Source organism: Pan troglodytes, chromosome 12, assembly GCF_028858775.2.
Source record: "Pan troglodytes isolate AG18354 chromosome 12, NHGRI_mPanTro3-v2.0_pri, whole genome shotgun sequence".
Classification (NCBI taxonomy): domain Eukaryota; kingdom Metazoa; phylum Chordata; class Mammalia; order Primates; family Hominidae; genus Pan; species Pan troglodytes.
Window position 1 is genome coordinate 121,975,949 of NC_072410.2, and position 7,046 is coordinate 121,982,994.

A 7,046-nucleotide genomic window follows, 5' to 3' on the forward strand; every position below is an offset into this window, starting at 1 on the left:
CCTGAGAGGGGGTTCCTGGCCAACAGCTAAGAGGGAAGGAGCTCTGCTGGCCTGGGTCCTCTGCCGGCTTCTGCTGCAATGCCAGTGACATGCAGAGGTCACCTGTGCCAGACACACCCCAGGTAACTCCTCAGGTTACTCCCCAGGAGCTACAGCATGTGCCAGCACAGGAGCAGGCAGAGTCTGTGGCATTATACCCAGCTGGTGGGTGTAGATGAGACAGACCAGTCACCACAGCCCACAGATGTAGAGAGACAGACCAGTCAGCCCCCATGCCGGCATATGTGGACTGGACAGACATCACCTCTGGCCAGCACATGCAGAAGAGACAGGTTGTAACCCCCAGCCGGCAGGTGCAGAAGGGACAGGTCATAATCCCAGCCAGCAGGTGCAGAAGGGACAGGCATCACCCCCGGCCTGGCAGGTACAGAAGGGACAGGTCATAATCCCCAGCCAGCAGGTGCAGAAGGGACAGGTCATAATCCTTGTCTGGCAGGTACAGAAAGGACAGGTCATAATCCCTGGCTGGCAGGTGCAGAAGGGACAGGCGTCACCCCCACTAGCAGGTGCAGAGGTGCCGTTGCAGCAGTTGGATGTGAGGCCAAGAAGCAGAAGCTAAGGGAGTGGGTCTGGGGCATCCCTGGAGCTCAGAAGCCAAGGCCCGTGCCTGCCCCAGGGCTGGTGCCATACATAGTTCCAGGCACTGGGGATGGAGGGTAGCCGATGGGGCCCTGAGCAGGACGTGCCTCTTCCGGACTTGACCACAGAACCCAAGCATGGTAAGTGTGCCTTATGGATGCCATCAGGTTGGGGCAATTCCACAGGAAATGGACCATCAGCCCTTCCTTGGCCCTTGGACTCTCCTTCCCGCCCCCACTGTGGGGGAACACTGCCTGTTCCCTGTGCTCCTGGGGGAAGGGTCTGGGCTCTGGGGTCAACCCTGCTCATGCCAGGCCTGGGTGGAGGCAGCTCCGCGGTGTGCTCTCTTAGTGCTCCCCCCTGTGCTACCTCGCCTGTGCTTCCCCTGTTCTTCTCATGCTCTCCCCAGTGCTCCCTTTGTGTTTCCTCTATGCCCCCTTCTATGCTCCCTCCCATGCTCCCCTCCATTCTCTCCTCTTGTGCTCCCTTTTGTGCTTCCCTCCCCTTCTCGCTCCATGTTCCCCACCCTCCACATGTGGCTCCCTCTTTGCTCTGCAATCTGAGCTGTGAGGGCCCAGGTGCTGCTCAGCTGCCAGGCCCGTGGCCCTCCCATCCTTTTCCTAACCCTCCTCTACTCCTTCCTGGGAGCCCCCACACCAGTGCTGCCAGGGAGGCCTAGACAGCCATGCCCGCTGTCGCACTTTCATAGTGGGCCAGAAACACTCACAAAAATTTATACTTCCACCTTCCTGTGCTTCCTTGTTTTAATGAGAATGACGCACCATCATTCAAGGTTTAGTAAGCAGCGAAATATGTCTCAGCTGTGCGAGGCTCATGTAAATCACCTTTAAGAAGTGAATGAAAGTGTTACATGTGCATGACAACTAAAGCTTTGTGAGACAGCCAGAGCCTGTTTCCCCCATAAAGACGTTTACACCTGACATGTGTGTGAGAATAGTGCCAGGAAGTTGAGCTCCCTGCTGAGGGTGCGAAGGACAGAGGAAAAATAGAAACAGAGAAAAAGTAAAGGGGAGTCTGTGTGAGAGAGAATAGACTGAGGGCAGAAACCAAATCAGCTGCCCGGTATAAAAATGTGCTTTGAGATAAGATAAATTATGGGATTTCATGTTAGTCTATATTAGCGTACATGAGGGATAAAATCTACTTCGTTATTAACTGATTTCGTTTAGTTTGCCTTAATTAGAAAAACTATTACAAATCACTATAAATGCAGAATTAACAGGTTGACGAGTGGCAACAAAATAATGAGTCCCATGGTGATAATTATGTAAAATACGTAAAATCAATTTTCTAATCATTGATTTACATAAAATAAAAACGTTAATTTGACTTTGGGTTGCCTGAAGATATTGGCAGCCACCTGAATCTAAATCTTTTCAAACATCTCCAAGATAACTATGCAGATGAGCATGAAGAACAACTTTACGTAGAACTCTTCCCTTGGCAAGCCTGGGAGAGAGAGGTGGTGTGTTTCAATCACCTGCAGGTGAAATAATCAACATACAACAGCAGATCGACTACCTTTGATCCCAAAGGTAACACAGTGGTGGACACTGAGGAAAGTCCAGGGACATGGACAGGAGGGACATGGAGAAAAGGAGCAGGAGCTGCTGTTAAGCAAAACCCACTTTGTGGTGGTAAAACTGCAGAGAAGCCTCCCAGGGGCTGGCAGCTCCAGGGAAGGGAGACATGCATCTCCAGGACCCACGTGGCATGCCCAGAGCTGCTTTGCCTCTGAAGAAAGGGTAAATCAGAAGGAAGAAGGACCCTTAGGAAGCAGAGGAGTGAAGAAATAAAGAGAAGCAAGAGAGGAAAATGTGGGGTTCTGCAAGACCAAAGAGGAGCAGAAACCAGATGACACACCACTTCCCCCAGGACAGCAGCGAGAAACAGAATGCTGCTGCACTGACAGAAGAGAGAGCTCTTGAACAAGGAATCCTATCCGCTGCCTCTAACGGTCAGAAGAAATAAGTAAACAAAAGCAGCCCAGCGTTATAAAAAGCTATTAGTAGAAGAAAACACAAAATGAGAATCAAGCCATTTCAGGTGATAAAAATGCACTGCCAAAAAACAACCGTGACAGAGAAGAACTGAGCACAATACTGCACCTTAAATTAAATATCCTTACCAAGCAGTTGGTTGTACAAGGAAAAGGACCTTTTAGTAGGAAATATAAAAATGACCAAAACCAAGAATGGTTGGATTGAGTGACAATTTGAGACATTCAAGAAAGGCAAGAAAACAAAAAAATTAAAATTAAAATGATTTATGAGAGTTCTCCAGTGAAACAGAATCCCTGGAAGGAAGAGTGAGCTCACTTAATTATGGGGCTGGCAAGTCCACAGTTTGCAGGTTGGGCTGGTGGCCAGAGACCCAGGAGGGCCAACGCTCCAGCTGGAGTCTGAAGCAGGTGGGCTGCAGAGTTCTCTCAGAGCCACGGAGTGGGGGTCTTTAGGCCTTTAGGGGTGCAAGGCCTGGTGCAACCCCCATGTTATGGAATCTGCTTTTTACTTAAAGTCCACCAAAGTAAATTAATCTCAGGCACTGACACCCTCATGGAAACACCCAGAATAATGTTTGACCAAAAACCTGGGCACCCCATAGCCCAGGCAAGTTGACACATAAAATGAACTATCAAAATGAGTTATATTAAAAAAAAGGGTCAGAGTGACATTGGTGACATGCAAGAGAGCCAACAAAGAGCCAGCATATGTGTAACTGGAGTCCTGAACAAACCTAGGGCCAGAGCTAGAGAAACCAGAGTTAGATAACTTTTCCAGAAACAAAAGAAGCACTGATGCTACATGTCAGAAGGGCCTACTGATACCTGCAGGAACTGGCCTGGCATATTTAACCAAGACATAGCCAGATAAAACTATTGAACTTTAAAGATAATGAAACACAATCCTAAGGGCCTGAAGATAAAATATCACATTCCTCATCCAGGCCAAAGAACAAAGTAGGCATCTGACTTCTCAAGAGTGACCTGCAGAGTGAGGCCACAGTGGGGCTGCATCCCAGAAACCCCCTAATGGAGGTGTGAGCACAGGATCCTATGCCCAGCCTCTTGTCTTCTGCCCAATTTTGTAGTTGTTTACATCAGAACGTTAAGCCTGCCTCAGTTACTTCATCATGGCTGGAAAGATAATCAACATCTACTGCTTTTTTTAAATTAGAAAAACACAAAACAATGTTTTAGCATCTTCTTGTAAAATAATTGTTTTAGTCAAATTTTAATTGAACAAATGAATAAATGAACAATCAGGCCCTTCCTTTTTTTGTTTGTTTGTTTGTTTTTTGAGACACAGTCTTGCTCTGTCACCCAGCTAGAGTGCAGTGGCATGATCTCAGCTCATTGCAACCTCTGCTTCCCCAGGTTCAAGCGATTCTCCTGCTTCAGCCTCCTGAGTAGTTGGGATTACAGATGCCCGCCACCGCACCCAGGTAATTTTTGCATTTTTAGTAGAGATGGGGTTTCACCATCTTGGCCAGACTGGTCTCGAACTCCTGACCTCATGATCGACCCGCCTCAGTGTGAGCCACCGCACCTGGCCAGGCCCTTCCTTTTATAATAATATATACAACTCATGGGTTTTAAACCTTTCACTTTACTCTAGTCACAGATGGACTCTGAGAGAGAAAATAGCACCCCTGTCCAAACGTCACATGCCTGGCGGAGGAACACAGCCTGGCCTGTGCAGCCGAATGTCGGAGAGTGCACCTTCCTCTCTTATTTTGTTTTATTTCCAGGGAAAGGGAAAGGAAGACATGCAGGTAATTTATCAACTAAATTACAGGCTGACTGATAATAAAGCTCCCCGCCCCACAAAAAAAGGAAATGATTGTGGGGTTTTAGTGGGTTTTCAATGTTCTTTCTTTTCTCTCCACCATGAAAATCTATCATTAAAATACATTATTTAGTTTTTGCTTTAAAAGTTTAGATAATTCTACCAGTGAAAATGAACTTTCTAAAAATTCTACATAATTTGTCACTGGGTAGAAGTCCACAAATCTACCAACTTCCCACTGATTTTAGTCTTTATTGTATGATTTCCTTGTGCTGCCTACCAGAATTTCTTGCAGCCAGTGGGTAACTCAAGTCATACAATGTTAGAATAATAAAGGATTTTAGACTTTTTCCAAAATCTTCAGTTGTATATTTTCTTCACCAAATAAAGTGTAGTATCCAAAGCAAAATTAAAGTAACATATTCCTTATCTTCTATCTAGAGCCAATACATATGGACTTCATTTATTGGATCATTGAATATGTTTTCTTTAAATATCAAGAAGCAATAACATCACAACTATTAACCTACCTATATGGTTTACATTCTAAATGAAATGTCAGGTTATGTATGTGAATAGAGACATATGAGGATCAATATTCTCCCATTTAGACTTTCAATCATGAATTGCAAAAGCATTTCTACTATGAATCATAGAAATATTTATTGCATGATAATAAAAGATTTGTATCTAAATACAATTTCATCAGAAAAGCAATGTAAAGATATTTTTGACTCAAGTTTTCATTTTAGGCTTTAATAAAATGCATGTATCAAGATATTATACATTTTATATAAATACTTTGATGATGATATTTGGCTTTCAAAGAAAGGTACTTGTGGACACATGAACAAAGTTCAACCAGTAATTTAATATGAAAACAGGAATGTTAATTATGTAATTAAGTACCATTATAAAGAATTTTAGTGTGTCAAACAAAATATTAAAAGTGCTGCTAGAATCTATTATAAAATTTTAAGAATTCAGATGTTTTGGATAATTCTATTTGTGTATTAAAATTGTTTCTATAATTCTTATTAATGTTCCAACACTAATCTGCTTCAAGAAACACCCCTTTGCTTTCCTTTTTAGTCTCATTGAAGTCCTTGGGTCACTTTACCCCTGCCCTTGGGTTGATGGACGATCAGATGTCTTCCTTCTCATGCTGGCTGAGACATCAAACACCAGAGTGGACTTACTTGGCTCCAGTGCTGGTGATGGGCACTTCTGGGTGAATGGAATCTGGGGTGTATGTATACTAGCGAATTTGCTGGTTCTTAGTGCAGGATCATTTGAAAATTTATTATTCTGCCAAATTGATCAAATCACTTTGAACAATTTATGCATGTACTTCATTACACAATAGTTTCCATTTCTGCACATTCTAACACCTATTAATTTTTGCAAATACTATAGCCATAATATAACATCACATTGTTATTTTTGATTTATGTTTAACTGAATTCAGGTAATTTTGTACTGGTGTTCAGAAGATTGACTTTAGGTTTTCTTACTTGCAAATTACCTTTTCATGTGTGTTGCCCATGTTTTAATGGGTTGACCTTTTTTATTGATGTTACTATGGACTGAACTGCATCCCTGCGAGATTCATATGTTGAAGCTCGAGCTCCCAGTACCTCACAATGGGACTGTATTTGGAGATAGGGCCTTTAAACAGGTAATTAAGTGAAAATGAGGTCATAAGGGTGGGCCCTGGTCCAATATGGTTGGTGTCCTTATAAGAAGAGGAAATGAGGACACACACACACACACACACAGGAATGACTGCATGAGACACAGGAAGAGGCCCCATCTACAAGCCAAGGAGAGCCTCAGGAGGATCCAGGAATGACTAAATTGTCATCTCAGACTTGTAGCTTCCAGCACTGTGAGAAAATAAGTTTCTGTTTTTCCATTAAAAATTCTGATTATTATTGTTGAAAATGAGCACAATGGCTTTTAAAAAAAAATGTTGGTATTCTATCTGACCATCTGAGTGAAAGCTCTTATTAGTGTTAGAGTTTTTTTCAGATTTCTTTGAATTTTCTGTATAAAAATATTGTCAGTAATACAAAATATATTATCTTTTCCCATACAGTTCTGAATTCTCTGTTATTTTTTATCTTAATGTGGCTAATAGAAAATAAAGTGCAATGCTTTATAAGTGAGGGGACACCTTCCTCCTTGTCTGATTACTAAGCTTAGTAGAATGTTAGCATGATGTTTGTTTCAAAAATTTAGAAGATAATCTTTATCTAATTAGTGTTTCTGAAATGTAATGTTTTTCTCACTTTAAATTTTCTAGTACTATCTATTACATAGGTATCAGTATTGTAATATTAAACTGATCTTATGTTACATTAAAAAAATCATACAATATTTTCAATAATTTGCTGGCTTCGATTATCTAAAATGATTGTCTCTCAATTCAGGTTTTCTAGTTCCTCCATAATGGTTTCTCCAGTATCACATTCTGAATGAAAACATATCTAGTGATTTCCCATTAAATATGATGCTGGCTTTAGGAGAAATATAATTATGTTAAACATATTTGCATATATTACATTACATATATTTATGTATTTATATTTACTATAG

General features: G+C 42.2%; 1 long non-coding RNA gene across 1 annotated transcript; it reads left to right on the forward strand.

The window, feature by feature from the left end:
• Window positions 1-504: 504 nt before the first annotated feature.
• LOC104004841 (uncharacterized) lies at window positions 505-6,545 on the forward strand. Its single transcript, XR_008545180.2, has 4 exons — window positions 505-779; window positions 4,037-4,104; window positions 4,278-4,434; window positions 5,541-6,545. It is a non-coding gene; the product is annotated as an uncharacterized LOC104004841 (long non-coding RNA).
• Window positions 6,546-7,046: the final 501 nt, after the last annotated feature.